General features: G+C 36.3%; 2 long non-coding RNA genes across 3 annotated transcripts; one reads left to right on the forward strand and one right to left on the reverse strand.

Annotated features, from left to right (window-relative positions):
- Positions 1–929: 929 nt before the first annotated feature.
- LOC141378564 (uncharacterized) lies at positions 930–13,897 on the reverse strand. 2 transcript variants are annotated; one of them, XR_015514006.1, is made up of 4 exons: positions 13,844–13,897; positions 13,383–13,611; positions 1,654–1,740; positions 930–1,079 (listed from the first exon to the last, which is right to left on the reverse strand). It is a non-coding gene; the product is annotated as an uncharacterized LOC141378564 (long non-coding RNA). The 2 variants fall into 2 exon arrangements; XR_015514005.1 differs by lacking the exons at positions 930–1,079; positions 1,654–1,740 and having other exon boundaries at positions 13,144–13,611.
- Positions 1,054–3,596, forward strand: LOC147833154 (uncharacterized). The gene is made up of 2 exons (XR_015514011.1): positions 1,054–2,532; positions 3,197–3,596. It is a non-coding gene; the product is annotated as an uncharacterized LOC147833154 (long non-coding RNA).
- Positions 13,898–17,019: the final 3,122 nt, after the last annotated feature.

Raw genomic sequence — 17,019 nt, forward strand, 5'->3', positions numbered from 1 at the left:
TTTTTTTGCAGTTTCTGTTTTCATGAATACACCAGAGGCTGCTGTTTACACTTTTTGAGATCTCAAATTTATCTTAGGAGAGCTATTCGCGCTTGCTGTTCTTGTGTAAATCTGACTGACTTTCCAATCGACTGACCCATCCTTTTCCTTCCCTAAACTCCACTAGAAGTGTTTTCAAAAGCACTGACTGACCCGCCCACCCACTTCCCTAAACCCAAGCGTGAAGCAATGCTTTTAAAAGCAATCCAGAAAAAAGAAAGAAATCAAGAAAATTACCACATTCTCAAAGTTCTTTTATTGTTTGGCTTTTGTTTTTGTCTTTTCTGCTTCCTGGAACCATTCTTCGCCGGACTCAAATCTTATCGTCACAGTCAACTCTTCTCTGCAATTTAAGTCCACCAACATACTCTGCGATTCACTGGACAAACTGGCAACAGCGGTAAAGCTGTCCATATGGAGGTAAGTGGTCAGCTGCTTGAACGAAAAGGAACGGCATCATATCGCTTCGTACTGTTTGTTTTAAAGACGAAATGCAGTCATACGTACTTCTGGCTACATAATTTGCGAAATCCAGAAATGTATGTAGGCCGACATATTCAGAATGAACCTACTATATGTTGGCACTTTGCTCCTTGACATAACAATTTTTTGTTTTTATCTTCCAGATTGCTAATTTCTTACAATACCAAAAGAAAAAAATTTATTAAAACCATTACATTTTACTTTAGGACTTTATACTTAAATGAACTTAACACTTAATGTGTATACTTAATAACCAATCCCAACTGTATATTGTAAATTAAGTAGCCCTATTTGCAATTATGTGCAAACTGATTATCCCATATGCTTTAAAGATGTACATTTCTTCATTCTTCATGCAAAATACCATGACGTAGATGTTGGCAATCAGTGTGTGAGAAATAATAGTCTGATAATAAAGTCATTTATTAAATGAGATTAACTAATCCACCAGTGTGCTTAAAGTCTCATTACAATTTTGAAGTCACATTTCAAAAATAATTCACTGGCTTTAATCAGTTCACACATCTCTCCAGGTTGCAGATCTTTCCCCCTATGACCTACATGTGAAAGATTCAAACGTTCAGACAAAGTATACTCAAAAAAAAAAAAAAAAGATATTATGGAAGGAAGAGTGACATTTACAGGCTGATCACAACTGTGCCTGAACACGAATTGGAATATTTTGTGTTTGTATTCTAGCTAAGCAAATTTGTGTGCTGAGCCCTACAAGCAAATATGTGTGTTTGTGTGGAAACGTAAAATCAATAAAACCAATCCTTGCTCAAGTCTGACCAAGCAACCAGAAAATGTACTACATACAATGCTTTTACTTTGATCAAAGTTAACACGCATGACAAGATGGATGTTTGTTTCATTTTAATGTAAATCACTTCACTAGACTCTCTGTTAGGTCACTGTAGATTCAAAATGGTATGAGTAATCATTCACTAAAAACTGAAAATTACCCCATAACTCCAAAATGGGCTTATTTTGAAAATGTACCCCTATATACATTTCTGGAGAATGTGAATAATAGCCAGAGGAATGTATGGCTACATTTCGTCTTTAAAGCGAATGTTATGAGGGCGGTATGACACTGTTCCGTTTTGTAATTACCAGGTGACCACTTACCTCTTTTTGCAGGCTTTTCCATTGTTATTAGTTTGTCCAGTGATTCATTGTGTACGTTGGAGGATTTAAGACGCATAGCAGAGTTGACTGTGAAGACAGGATTCAAATACGGCAAAAAAGAGTTTCAGAAAGCAGGTAAGACAAAAACAAAAGCCAACAAATAAATCAAACAGGTAAACAAAAAAAATGTGGTAAATTCTTAAAATGTGGTAAAAATCAGGCTGCCAAGAGGGATTTTCTTTTTCTGGATTGCTTTTCAAAACACTGTCGGCTGGGTTTAGGGAAGTGGATAGGCACTGCTTAATCAGTACTTTTGAAAACTCTATTGATTGAGTTTAAAATAGTGGGTAGGTGGGGGTTTTGGTCGGTCATTAAATCAGTTGACAGCCGCCTGTGGTGTATTTAAGCATGGACAGCAGGTGTAAAATGCACTTGAGAGAAATTTGAAATCTGAAAAAGCATACATAGCTGCCTCTGGTGGATTTGCGAAAACAACTCTGCAAAACTTAGCTCCTGGGATTTGATGCTCTACAGAAATATGTATAGGGGTACGTAATCAGAATGTGTCTTGGTTGCGTAATTTAATGACCCTCAAGCAATCTTTGATGTATATGATTTTCGGTAACACTTTATTTTTAGCAACAGCTCATACCATTTACTAGCTTATTACCTGTCTATTATTAGTGTAATAACTGCTTTATTATTACTTATAATGTATGACTTATGTTACATCCCTAATCCTAAGCAAAAGCTAAACGCCACTTCTAACTTACTAACACTACTAACTAACTATTAATAAGCAGCTAATTAGCTGTTGATTGAGCAAAAAGTCTTAGTTAATGATTTGTTAAAAGCATGAATTATACATTAAAATAAAATGTGACCTGATTATCTTCTGCCAGACAAACAAAATCAGGGTAGTTTAAACTTTTATCCTGGCTCTTTGTTAGTGGCCTTTTTAGAAAAAAAATTTAAAAATAAGCTTCTAAATGCATATAGAACCGTGTTTGAATAGTTTTATATATCATAGGTGGTTAACACGTCTTATGAAGTATGACGTGTTTCTGTAATAAGAATATTTAACATCTTTAAATTATAAACTCAAATCAAATTACCTCCTGAGACTGCATAATGCATGTTCTTAGCAACATCTTGGCTCACCTATTACTCCAACGCATGATGCAGCATTGTAGGAGTAAAATACTGTATAATGTAATGCAGTAATGCCAAGCCAATTAGTTTTCTGTGGTGAACAAACTCTGTGGTAAATGGTTCAGTGTATTTCCAAACACGTGTATTTCCAAAGCTTCGAGTAATCAGTAAGATATCAGCCAAGGATTTGTCAGGAATAAGTCAAATATTAAAATTTTTAATTTACAAATAATTAACAACATTTGACATATTTATGTCACAAAAACACATTGATCCACTTTATAAGACATGTGTTTACCCCATGGTGGTATGTGCTTTTAGAAGTTTAAAAACAAAACAAAAAAGTCCACTATCCCACACTTTTGTACAGGATAAAGAGTAAGGATAAAAGTTTAAAATTCCCTGACTGTGTTCATCTGTCAGTAAGTTTTAGGAACAAAAAATAATAACTTCTAGTTGATCATTTGGTATCCTTGGTGGCTTATATGAAAGGCAAAAGACTCTATATTACGCTTATTCTACCAAAATAAAATATGGTCATGCCTTGAAATTTAATTATTTAATCAGGACAGTGAGGTCAGACTTTGCTAATCAAAAGTCTTGTCACTTGAAATAAATAATGTACAATATAGAATATAGAGTCATGGTGCAGTGGACAAATAATTAATATTGTGTCTGACTCCCATAAGCTTGGAGGACTGTCTCTATAATCTAAATATCTCTAAATAACTTAATAAAGTCATCTGTAATGGCAAAAAAAAAAAAAAAAAAAAAAAAAAAAAAAATAAACATTCTTGCAGGACTCCTAAGTTCATCAAGATTTTTTTGGTTGTATCTTCAATGCCTCCTACTTCAACTTACCCCAGACATACTAAATAATTTTCATGTCTAGTGACTGGGCTGGCCAGTCCTGGTGCACCTTGACCTTCTTTGACTTCAGGAGCTATGATGTAGCGGCTGTAGTATGAGATGAAGTGCTATTCTGCTGAAGAATTTGCCCTCTCCTGTGGTTTGTAATGTAATGGGCAGCACAAGTGTCTGTTGATGCTGCCATCCACTCTGCAGATCTCTCGCACACACAAATACTAAATGTAACCCCAAAGCATGATTTTTCCTTTAACAAACTGAGAATATTGTTTCCATGTAGGTTCCAATAGGTCTTATGCAGTATTTGTGATGACTAGAATGCAGTTCAACAGATGGTTCATTGGAAAAAATCTACTTTCTGCCACTTTTTCCAAATTTTGAAATGATTATTATTTGTTGCTCTTACAACTAGGACTAATGACAAGACCTTTGTCAGGTAGTGTGTGTACAAACTAACATTTCTATGAACATGATTTGATTATAACTGCAGATCAATGTCCTTGCGAAATAGCTTACTGTAACATCTGTGATTATATAAAACAAAAAACAAAAAAATACAACATATGAACACATACAGCCCCTTACAGTCTCTGAAATGCTACCAATTACAGAAAAAATACACACAGCATACATTTAGTCCTTATTTGGATTCAAAAACAACATGCAACATATAGCCCACAGTCAGTGCCAACCTTTCATCTGTATCTTTAATCTTCACCAGCACATGTAGCTGCTTGTTGGAAAGTCATTCCAAGTTCATAATAGTCCAAATGATGTTGATAATAGTTAAACATGGCAGTTTGTTCATGGTTTAGGTTGCTGAAAAAAACATTTGCTCTGTTTTTTTCCAGTTTCTCATTTGTTTTTTTGCACTTCACTCTCACGTTTGTCCGTTTCTAAAAGGATCGGATGTCAGAAGCACTTCAATAATAACGCGCACGTTGTTATTATGAGCTCAAAATGTTTGTCATTTCAAATATAGACGCGCACACAAGCTCTCCTGAGAAAGCGAAACCACTTACACTTTTAGTTGACCTCGTAAAACAAAAACGGGGATATTTCATAAAAGTAGTTAAGAAAAGCTGGGATTAAAGTCAAAACCCTGCCTCTTCAATGAGCTGAACTAAACGTTCACGCTTAAATTGGTTCCATAACAGCAAGTTGAAGATCATTTGATCTAACTAGTCTGAGTTCAGTTTAAATAATCTAAATAACTGCTCGTGCACGTTTCTGTCGTGAAACCTTAAAAGTCGAGCATAGATACATCGATGATGTTGTGTGCTACCATGGCAACTTAGAGAACTGAAAGAGCTATGAAATGAGACACAGCTGAGCCGCAAAACTGCAGATTGTTCAATAGGCTACAATAGCAATATATATATATATATATATATATATATATATATATATATATATATATATATATATATATATTAAATATAGGCTATTATTTAGGCGTATTAACATGAAATTAAATATTTGTTATACACACTAATTGCTTGATCGCGCGCATGTGCGTGAGAGAGAGAAATTGCGCTTACTGCCAATTTTGGACTGTGGAGGAAACCGGAACACCCAGAGGAATCCCACGCAGAGGGAGGGACAACATGCAAACTCCACACAGAAACGACAACTGAGCTGAGGTTCGACCCAGCGACCTTCTTACTGTGAGGCGACAGCACTACCTACTGCGCCACTGCCTCGCTCCACGTAAGTGACATATGTCTATAAATTAATAGCCTTCAGCTGCGCGTCTAACTCCACCTTTTGGTACCCTTTTGTCGTACTATGTAGCCTTTGCAAAGTGTACCCAAAAATGGTACTGTACTTCATCACCTTAGAATTGTAAGGTTCTATTTGACATTTTTGTCAAAAATGAGTTAGACATATCCTTATTAAATGACAACTTATTTACATTATGGGATGTTTTTTATAAAATGTTTATATTTTAAGACATTTTATTTAAAAAAAAACAGTGTTACACACATACTGTTTGCTATGGAATGCAAAAACTTTGCAGCTCAATATCTCAAAATCATGCAAGACGCAGAAAGAACCTTATAATTCAAAGGTGATGACTTAAAAAGTATGATCTTATTTTACATGCCCAATCCTATGTAATACATAAATACAACTCCTAACTTTTAACTATTAACAAGCAGCTAATTAAAAAAAAAAAAAATGGTCCCACTTTATATTAAGTGGCCTTAACTGTACTTACACAGGAATTAAATGTTTGTTACAATGTACTTAGTGTAAATACATGTATTTATTGTGCACTTATGCTTGATTAAATACCTGTATATAATTACATCTGTAATTAACTTCTGTACTTACATTTGTAAATACACTGCTGACCATTCCCTACACCTTAACCCACCCTTAAACCTACCCACACTACCAAACCTGTCCATAACCCAACCCCTATCCCAACTCAAGAGCACCACAAGTGCTCTCAAATACAATGTTAACACAGTAAGTACATCGTATTTATTGTTTAATGCAAGTACATAGTAGTTAAGGACACTTAATATAAAGTGAGACCAATTATTATTATTTTATTTTTACTGTGCTAAAATTCTTAGTCAATGGTTTGATAATAGTGTGAATTGTACATTAAAATAAAGTGTTAGCAAAAAGTTGTACAAATAAATAAATCATTTTTAGGGCAAAACCCTGCTGTATCAAATTACTGGCATGCCCAACACAATCTCACGGCAATTCATAACTTTTTAATTTAGTGGCTAATTTGAATATATTCGTAAAATCTCATTTGTACAATTTACTATGATTTGCTCATCCCCCAGAGAAGTTTGCGGTTAGGGGTGGGGTTGGGGGCTACGTGTCCTTTTTAAGATTGTACATTTTTATACGACTGAACTTGTAGATGTCGTTGTATTTTTGTAGATGTTTTTTGGTCATTGGTTCTGACGCGTTTGTTGCTTGAACGGGTCAATAAAAACAGTGAAATGTCCATACATTTGCAAATAAAGTTGGATGTTCCAATCCATTTATTGTCCATTTTGTCAAAATTAAAAAAAAGTAAACATCAAAACAAATATAAACCCGCTCTCACAGACATGCCGGTCAAAACGTTTGTTTGACCTTCTTCTACACCCCTCAGCTTGTCATGAGGAGATCATAAATACCATACACACCCTCTAGTGGTGCGAAAGAAAATTGCAACCCATAAATGGCTCCGATACACACCAGCCCCTAATTGTTTATGAACAGGAGTAAGATAAACAATTAAATTAACATATTTATATAAGGAGCCACGAGTCTCAAAAATAAAAACTCATTAAATTTCCTATAATTTTCTTTTAATCCCAACTTTACTTTTTTTTTTTTTTTTTTTAACTGTCATCCAAACAACTCTGCTTACGCATTCATGATTTATTCCAACCTTTATGTTTCTAATAATAGACATAATTTTGTTACTGGTCTCATCATAACACTGATTTTTGTTTGGATTTTAGCAGATCTAACTAAACCCTTTTGATCTGGATATGTTTCAAGCAACTTTCCAAGCAACCAAGGATTGCGAGGAGCTACATTGTCAGCAATAAGAACAATGTCACTTGGTTGAAAATTACGTTTTTCCTTGATCCATTTTTGTCGTTCTTGGAGTAGAGGTAAGTACTCTTTTATCCACCTCTTCCAAAAGAGGTCAGAGAGATATTGCACCTGCTTCCATCTCCTTCTTGCATACTGGTCATTTTTATTAAACAGTCCAGGAGGAAGAATCGGTGTTCTTTTCATGGTAAGTAGATGGTTCGGTGTAAGTGGCTCTAAATCATTTGGACCATCAGATATGCTGGTAAGAGTTCGATCATTTAGAATAGCCTCAATTTCACAAAGAAAGATTTGTAATCCGTCATCATCCAATATTTGTTGATGCAAAATGGAAGACAATACCTTTCTTACCATTCTTATGATACGTTCCCATGTACCTCCGTAGTGTGAAGCCATTGGTGGATTAAAACTCCTTTGTATGCCATAGTTTTCTGAATCTTGCTGTGATTCAAGTCTGCGAGGGCCTTTCTCAGTTCTCTTTCTGAACCTATGAAATTGGTTCCATTATCAGATCTTGAGACACTTGACCTCTTATGCACATGAACCTACGCAGTGCATTAATACAAGAATCAGTGTCTAGAATAGGCGACCTCCAAATGGACTGCCCTACTGGCCATACAGGATAAGATCACAAAATAACGTTTCACAAGAGAGTGTCCTCTTCTTACTTCAATATAACCAAAGTAATCCACTCCTGTATTAGTAAATAGAGGTAGACCTATGGTTAATCTTTCCTCAGGTTGATCAGCCATAATTTGCTCACCTAATTTTGCTTTCTGTCTCCTGCAAAAGATACAACTTGAAAGGATTTTTATTGCAGCTGAATTGGCATGGGTGATCCAGTACTTTCTTCTTAATGTAGAAAGAATATGGTTCCTTTCGCCATGACCAATTTGCTCATGGATGTTCTTGAAGATAAGCTTTGAAACATGCTGGTCTTTAGAGAGAATTACAGGATGTTTTATTTCTTCTGGCATTGCAATCTTACAAAGCCGACTGCCAACTCTCAACAATCCATCTTCTAGAACAGGGTTCAGCTTGTAAATAGCACTGTCCTTTCTGACTGAGATCTTCCAGATTCCAAAGAAGCAATTTCCTTGCTGAACTTCTCTCGTTGATAGAACTTGATGATTGCTTTCTCTGCCTTTAACAGATCATCTGAAGACAAACATTGACCTGAAGATTTAACCTATCGTCTTTTGCGTTTCACATTGCTCAGGTCATCTGATGGTATGCTTGCCTGCTTTCTTTGGTAGCTCAGTTCCTGCAAAATGTCCTTTAGCCTCAGCAGCCTTTGAGTCATCTCCAATCAGAAAAGTATGTGATTAGTCTATGAGTGGGATTGTTGAAATATTCTACAACTGCAATATTGGTTGGGAGCTCCCTTTTAACTTCTGGATCATCACTATCATCAGAAATGTTATTCTCAATGCTGTTATCTGACCATTCTTCTTTTGGTTTCCACAGAAACTCTGGGCCATTTAACCACCTCTTACTGGTCATGAGCTTTTGAACGATCATTCCTCTTGATACATCATCTGCTGGATTGAAAGATGTGTGGAAGTACTTCCACTGGGTAACCTCTAAGGCTTCTCTGATAACAAATACTCTGTTTGCCACCAAGATACAAAATCTTTTGTTCTCATTTTTTTATGTATTTCAGCAAAGATGTGCTATCAGTCTAGAAACATGATTCCATTAAGTCCAGCTGTATCTCCCTTCTGAGCATTTTATCAATGCGAGCAGCTAAAACAGAGCAGTTAGCTCTAGTCGAGGAATTGTGACTGGTTTAAGAGGTGTCACTTTAGACTTGCCAAGAAGAGAGGAGACATGAGTGGCATTATCACTATTCTTTAGTCTGAGATAAGTCACAGAGCCATATCCCTTTTCACTAGCGTCTGAAAAGTGGTGTAGCTGACCTTGAATTGGTTGTCCAAACCCATGTGGCTTTAAACGTTGAACAACCTTAAAGGCACTCAGATAAATCAGACTGGTATTTCATTTGACCGATTGCTGGTCAAGAACTGGTGGAATCTCACCATCCCAGCTATAGTTTGTCCTGCACAACTCTTGAATGGACTCTTGAATGGGCTTGACTGGATATATCATTGGTGACAAGTATCCCAAAGTATCATAGATTGAGCTGATCACAGACAAATTTCCTCATCTGCTTTGTATTCGTTCTTTGCAGACAGTCTTGAAATTGAAGGTATCTGTCTGCACACAACATTGGAGTCCGAGAACTCTTTCTACTGGTATTTTATCACAGTCCAAGTTAAGCTCAAGAAGACCTTTGGATCGATCTTGCTCTGGAATGTATTGGCCTTGGTCTGAAATGGCCTGACCTTACGACTGTTGCTGATCCATTGTGTCAAATGGAACCCACCTTTATTATAGAGCGCAGAAAGATCCTTGGCCATCCGGATTGGCCGTTCCTCTGACGCTAGACTCTTTAGACAGTCATCCATCTAGAAATTCTTATAGATCAATCACCTCTGAATCAAAACTGTCTTGATTATCTTCTGTGTTCGCTTTAGTGCATAGCATGCACAGCTAGGTGAAGAAACTGCATCAAAAAAATGGACATTCATTTGAAGTTCAATGATGTCTTGTGCTACATCACCATCGGGCCACCACAGAAAACGAAGGAAGTCTTTATCCTCATCAGTAACTCTTACTTGATAAAACATTGCCTGAACATCAGTCATAAAGGCAATTTGTTCCTGCCTAAACCTTAAAAGAACTCCAATCAATGAGCTAGTTAAGTTAGGGCCCTGCAGTAACTGACTGTTTAAAGATGCTCCTTTGAATTCTGCATCAAAAACAACCCGCATCGTTTCCTTACGTGGGTGGTACACTCCATGATGGGGAATGTACCAAACCTTTCCATCATCTTGCTTAAGCTCCTGTTTTGGTACTTCTTCAGCATAACACTGGTCAAGCATTTTATTAATGAAATCTGTACATTTCTGCTGAAATTCCTTGTTTCTTTAAATTTTTTTCCCTTTTTCTAAGGAGGCATTGCTTGGCAACGGAGAGATTGTTAGGCATATTAACATTATTCCTTTTGAAAGGAAGTATTAAACTATATAGTGTACTTCTTTGAGGCTTACAGACTCATAATCTCCATGACCTAAGCATCTCCTCTAGACCTAAATCCTTGGTCTTCAAACAAGTTCTCATTGAAGTCATGTTGATATTGCTTCTCCAATAGCAATTCTAATTTTTTAACATCAATTCTGTTCACTGTAGCTGTGCAACATTCATCTTGACAACTACCAATTGAACCATTTGTAACCCTCCCCAGTAGGGTTCGAATGGCATACGGACCATCTCCATGACTATTCACAACTTCCCACGGCTCAAGTAACTTAGAGGCATTGGTACCAATCAACAACTCTGTCCGCTTGAATGTGTGGAATGTCTACAAAATCAAGATACGGCCAGTCAGCTAAGTCTTCTTTCTTGACAATGTTAGCTGGGCTTATAGGCATCTTATTTTTTTCACTGTTTTCAACAGAGAGGCTTGAAATCTCCAAGTTGTTTACAACATAGCTTGTGACTGTAGATTTGGGGCTCATTGTGAGAAGTGAAATATTTGTCTTACGTCCATTTATATTTATCCTCCTCATTAAACTCTCAGAGCAAAATTTAGAAGTACTGCCGGTTAAGTCTGGATGACTTAATGCCCAAAGCAGACTTCATCTGTACTGGAAGTATAGGAAGAATGCCACTGCTTTTCCCCGTATGATTACAAGCCTGTGTATATACACAAGTGTGTTGTTTACTGTTGGTGTAGTTGTTTCTATAGGGAGATTGCCGTCAGTGTTAACAGCAGTATCAACTTTCTGTTTGAAGTGTATGTGCATAACCGTAGGATGTCTTTGATGGCATGTTTTGCAAATTAAAGTTCTACACACTCCTTGCTTCAATTTGCAGTTTACAGGCAGCCAAAGCAAGCTGCTTTTTCCTTTAAAAAGCTAACATTTTCCCTATGCTTTGTTTTCTCAAATTGTTTACATTTTTCTAAACAGTGATCTTAAGAATAAAACAGACAAGTGACAGGACTACTCACTCTGCTTTTGACTTGGCAAGTTGAATATTTAGTCTTTACCCTTGTTTCCTTGGCTGTGTGTCCATCAACATCCGTAACACTGGTGGCAAAGCTGTTACCTTTAAATTTTAACTTTGATAAAAATTGTGGACGACGTTTGTCCACCTCCTTCAGCCTACTGATCATTCCTTTGTCCACATTCTTAATCCAAATATTGGATCAGACAGGATTTTAACCTGTCGCTCAATAAATGAGACAAGTTCATTAAGATCATTAAAATCTAGAAGATCATATGCTGCAGTTCTCCATTTCTCTTTTAGCTTAAAAGGAAGCTTTGAAACCACAGTTCTCATATTTGCTGGCATATCAAGTTCTTGTAAGTACTGTACCTCTGACATTGCAATACAGCAACCTAGTAGAAAAACAGCATAATCTTAAAGAGCTGTAATGTCTTCTCCTTTGACCGCTGGCCACTGAAGCACCTTTTCCATGTAGGCAGCAGATACAAGATAATCATTTCCAAAATGCTCCTTAAGCATAGCTATAGCTGCTTGATAATCCCTTTCAGGCCTCATATTCATGCAGCTATGAACAATTTCCTTTGGACGTCCCTTTGTATATTGCTCTAAAAAAATAAAAGCAATCCTCTTCGTTGTTTGTCTTGTATTCAACACAATACTGGAAAGCTTTCATAAATTAATTAAATTGTAATGGATCTCCTTCAAATATTGGAATTTCATGTGTAGGAAGGTAACTAGCCTTTTGCTGCTGAATTAACAACTTTGTCATTTGTTGCTGTTTTTTAAGCACACTTACTACTGCATGCGATTGATCCACATAATATGAAGAAGCCGGATGTCCTATGGTGGGTCAACTTGGTTGTGTAGGCTACTGTGTGTTGCAACCCCTTTGTGCTCTGGAATAGAAGTTTAAGCATGTGGCGTGCTTGTTGGACAGATGATTTGGATTTAGATCTGGACCTACTATGTCGACTTGACCTGCTGCCGCTCACCCAGGTTTCAACATTGGAAACACTATTATTGGGATTGATTTCACTATCAGCACACTGCATTTTAAATTGACGCTGGTCCATTTATTCACAATAGCACAAAATTCTTCATCCCACAGCGATTTTGCTTTAAACCATGTTTCATGCTTCTCTCTTTCATCAGTAGGTAATAAAACCAATAAAGATTCATTTGCTTTTCTTGGCTCTTTGAATTGAAATGTTTCAAATGTGCTTTTAACCTGCCTTTCATTGTCAGTGTTAGTCATAAGATCATTTAGTGTTCTTTTAAGATTAGCTGCTTTTTCAAATTTGGATTTTTTAAGATTTTGCAACACATCCCCTTTAGGTAACATTTTATTTTGATGGTCCCCCTTTAGATAGTCTGTTGACCATAAGTTTGCTGCAAATCTACTGAAACATTGTTAAATATATACAACCTAAATGTTGAGCATTTGTTGCATATTTACTAATACTTTGATGAACAATTATTGAAGATTTGTCGCATGTCTGCTGAAACATTGTTGACCATCTAAAATCTATATTTAACACTTAACTTACCAAAAGTTTAATAAAATGTTTACATTTTGTAGACATTGTAATGATTGCCTCAGAACATTTAAAAGACCACCCAGCTGAGAGTAAACAGATAAGAATTTGAAAAGTAACTTATGGTCAACAGACTATATAAAGGGGGACCATCAAAATAAAGTGTTAACCAACTTTATGCAAAAACCCATTTTTAGTAAGCTTAATCTCATGATTTTGAACCGATTGGTCATGTTTACCATTACCCTCTACAACCTGTGTTTGATCCTCATCAGGACCAGTCAAGTTAGAAACACCAGTTTCACTTTTATCAGCCATTTGAACTGTAAAACATTCACATTATTTACATCATATACACAGCACATACTTGACTCAAACTCATTGTAAACACTGACAAATAAACCATAACAAACAGACAAACCCTTTTTTTTACTCTGCACACATCTTTTTCTTCTTTTAAATGGCCATGTAAATGTAAAGTCAGTTTGATGGTAGCTCAAGCTTTAAAAATGTCACATCTCATACCTTCATAATCCAATGCTTGTGTAGATCAAGAAGAAACAATGGAGTCCTCATGCGCTGCTCCTTAGCCAAACGCAAAGCTCCTTTGCATGTCGAATCCCAGAAACAGCCTTTCCAATCCAGCCGCCACTATCACACGAGCATTCAACGCGGCCCTCTTCTTCCTGTGGATCGGATCATTCAACTTTTCCTGTAGTCTGCATCATGATCCGGTTCAGTCTTTGGTTCTAAACTTTGCAAATAAAATTCTTTATCAAAACCAGCTCCAAACAGTGATCAAACTTTTTGACTTTAAGTGTAGATGCAAATATTTTGGTAGTTGATTCTGACGCATTTGTTGCTTAAACGGGTCAATAAAAAAGTGAAATGTCCATTTCTTTGCAAATAAAGTTGGATATTCCAACCAATTTATTGTCCATTTTGTCAAAATTAAAAAAAAAGTAAACATCAAAACAAATATAAACCTGTTCTTACAGCCATGCCGGCCAAAAAGTTTGTTTGACCTTCTTCCACACCCCTCAGCTCGTCGTGAGGAGAGTATAAATACCATACACACCCTCTAGTGGTGCAAAAGAAAATTGCAAACCATAAATGGCTCCAACAGAACTCATACAAGTTCATACAAACTAAGCACTAAACTGACAAAACGTAAAATAGTTACGTTTCCTTGTGAGATTAGGCTGGCATGACTGTAAGACAGCTGTATAACTCTATGTGTTTGTGAGAGAGAGAGTGTGTGCCAGTTCGGATAAGTGTATTTGTGTGTCATTAAGAAGCTCCTGCTGAGAATAATTACTAATATAGAACATTCAGCCTGTCAGCCACCTATTTATTTATTTATTTTTTTTTTATTTATTGAAACGCAGTTCTTGGAAGCTACCACTTAGCAATGCACTGCCAAAGGGATTTGCTGAGGTCCCCATTGCTACCCTCACTTTGTGAGCATTTGGATATTAGTTTAGCAAATAAACAAAGATGTGATAAGACAATTAACAATACATCACTGTCTGTGAATTTAGAAAATACTTAAGTGAGACTTCAGAGACTTTAGAAGATTTATAGAAAATAACTTTTTCTTTCTTTTTTGAGGATACAAGAACAACTAGGGCGTTCATCTTTGAAGTCTTTAAGGTTCATGGAAACTATCTTCCTCTACTTGGCTGGCTGTCAGTCAGCTTTTCACAGTTATTCTTTGTCTACCCCTGCTGTGTTAAAGAAGCTGCAGAGTTTTATTTAAAATAGGCTTGAATATTTCACATGCAGCATCACATGGCCACAACTGCCTTTCAACAATATCTTTGTTTCAGTGTTTCGATGTTGATGAAAAAAGCAATTCCCCCTTCTCTCTGTTTTCTTGTCGTCAGAATTGATTAGTCTGTAATGACCTATTTTTGTACACTAGAGAGCCGTTCACATTCTTTTTGAAAAGCTATCCCAGTTATTTGTGAGAGAGACATAAAGGAATGGTAAATATACAGTGATTTGCTTTTTTCAAAGCTGAAAACAATTAATTAATAGATGCTATTAATCTTCAAATTAATTCAAGTGCATTTTAATGTTGAGTTTCACACAGTGACTAACAAACATGTGGCATGTTAATATGCAAGACCATATGGTGTCTCTAATGTTTGTTGCAAGCAGGTCAATAGCATTCTTAAGAATATCAAAGCTAAAAACAACATCAGTTAACCGTGTATGCTGGATGCAATAAATAGATGTGCTCATTTGCACAATATTTCATTTAAAGGGTCAGTTCATTCGAAAATGAAAAAGTTCTCACTGTTTATTCACTCTCAAGTGGTTTCAAACCTTTATGAGATTCTTTCTTCTGTTGAACGCAAAAGAAATTATTTTGAAATAGTCTGAAAAAATGTTATCCACTGAACTGCATAGTATTTGTTTTTCCTACTATTTAAGTTAATGGTTACAGGTTTTCAGCTTTCTTCAAAACATTTTCTTTTGTGTTTATCTAAAAAAAAAAAAAAAAAAAAATGTCATAAAGGTTTGAACCAAGTAAAAGGTCAGTAAATGATCACGGAACTTTACCTTTTTTGTTTATCTTTTTGATCCCTTAAGGAGTTAAACATTCTAACTCTTTGGCCCAATCCCAATTCCTCCCCTTAGACCCTCCCCTTACCCCTCGTTCTGCGCGTTCCCGTGAAGTTCCCGTAGAGGTGTCTTAATTCTCTTTAGCTTGAAGGTGTAGGCCTAAGGGCAAGGGGGGAATAGCCCTTCGAACAAAGATTTTTCAGGACTACACTCGAAACCAACGGGTAAAAAAATTTCCTAGAATACACCAGCCACAACAGCAGGATCGCAGGACCCGGAAGTAAGGAAATCCACAAATTAGTATTTTTTGTCATTATTATGAATTTTTTTTACAGAAAACAAGCACGTTTTAAAATATTCATAACCGCATTTAAAAAATAAAAGAAAATGCTAAAATAAAAACTAATAAATTTCACGATCTATAATCCAAAATCATAACTGCTCTATAGCAGTCCCACAACATTATGTTACTCGCTGACACTCGAATACCCTGTCAGTAATGTCTAGTGGCTGGGAATGAGTTTTTTTTTAACAGTGTCTGCTATAATGTTAATGTTGTTTGCGTGTGTTTACATTGATGAATATGACCAAAGAGTAAATGCAAAGTACAGTTATGATCTTATCACCACATTAGATCATCATGATAACATGATATATGCCTTTAGTCATTTCCTAAAGATAAATACCAAAAAATAGCACAACTGGAATAACTACAGCAGTTGCGATCGTCTGATCTTAAATGAAGCAAGAAATCGCAATGACATATGATGACATGTGCAGGTGTTGTGGTGATGTCCTAGAGGTAAGTTTTGAAGCACTTACAATTGAGATTGGGCCTTTATGTATTTTTTTTTTTCGCACATTTCAACAGGTTTGTTGTTTGTTCACTTGGTTTTTTAATTTGAATTTGTGAGTTTGATTATAGTTTTGTTTGTTTAAGTTAGTTTTTATTTTTGTGAAACATTTCTATTAAGTTTAGTTGTATTTTTTTATCTATTGGTAACACATTATTTTGATGGTCTAATTGAGTATTAGTAGACTGTCAGCTTAATATCTGTAGATACTGCTCCTTCAACAGACATTTGTAATGTAATGTAATGTGTATTTATATAGCGCATTTATTGTGTATGGCCATACACCCAAAGCGCTTCACAATCTTGAGGGGATCTCTCCACACCATCACCAGTGTGCAGCATCCACTTGAATGATGCGACGGCAGCCACAGGACAACGGCGCCAGTGCGCTCACCACACACCAGTTATTGGTGGAGTGGAGAGACGGTGGAAGGGGATGATTGGGAGGCCATGATCGTATGGGCCGATAGAGGGACTTTGGCCAGGACACCGGGGTTACACCCCTGCTCTTTCACGAGAAGTGCCATGGGATTTTTAATGACCACAAAGAGTCAGGACCTCGGTTTAACATCTTATCCGAAAGACGGATTTCACTGATTATAAGAAACTTTGCAAGTACATGTCAACTTACACTAACCCTAACCCCAACCAAACAGTCTACTTATAATCTAATGAGAATTAGTTGGCATGTAGATGCAATGTAACCTAATTCAACAAACGGACCATCAAAATGAAGT

The sequence above is a fragment of the Danio rerio genome, chromosome 17 (assembly GCF_052040795.2).
Source record: "Danio rerio strain M-AB ecotype USA chromosome 17, GRCz13ab, whole genome shotgun sequence".
Taxonomy (NCBI): domain Eukaryota; kingdom Metazoa; phylum Chordata; class Actinopteri; order Cypriniformes; family Danionidae; genus Danio; species Danio rerio.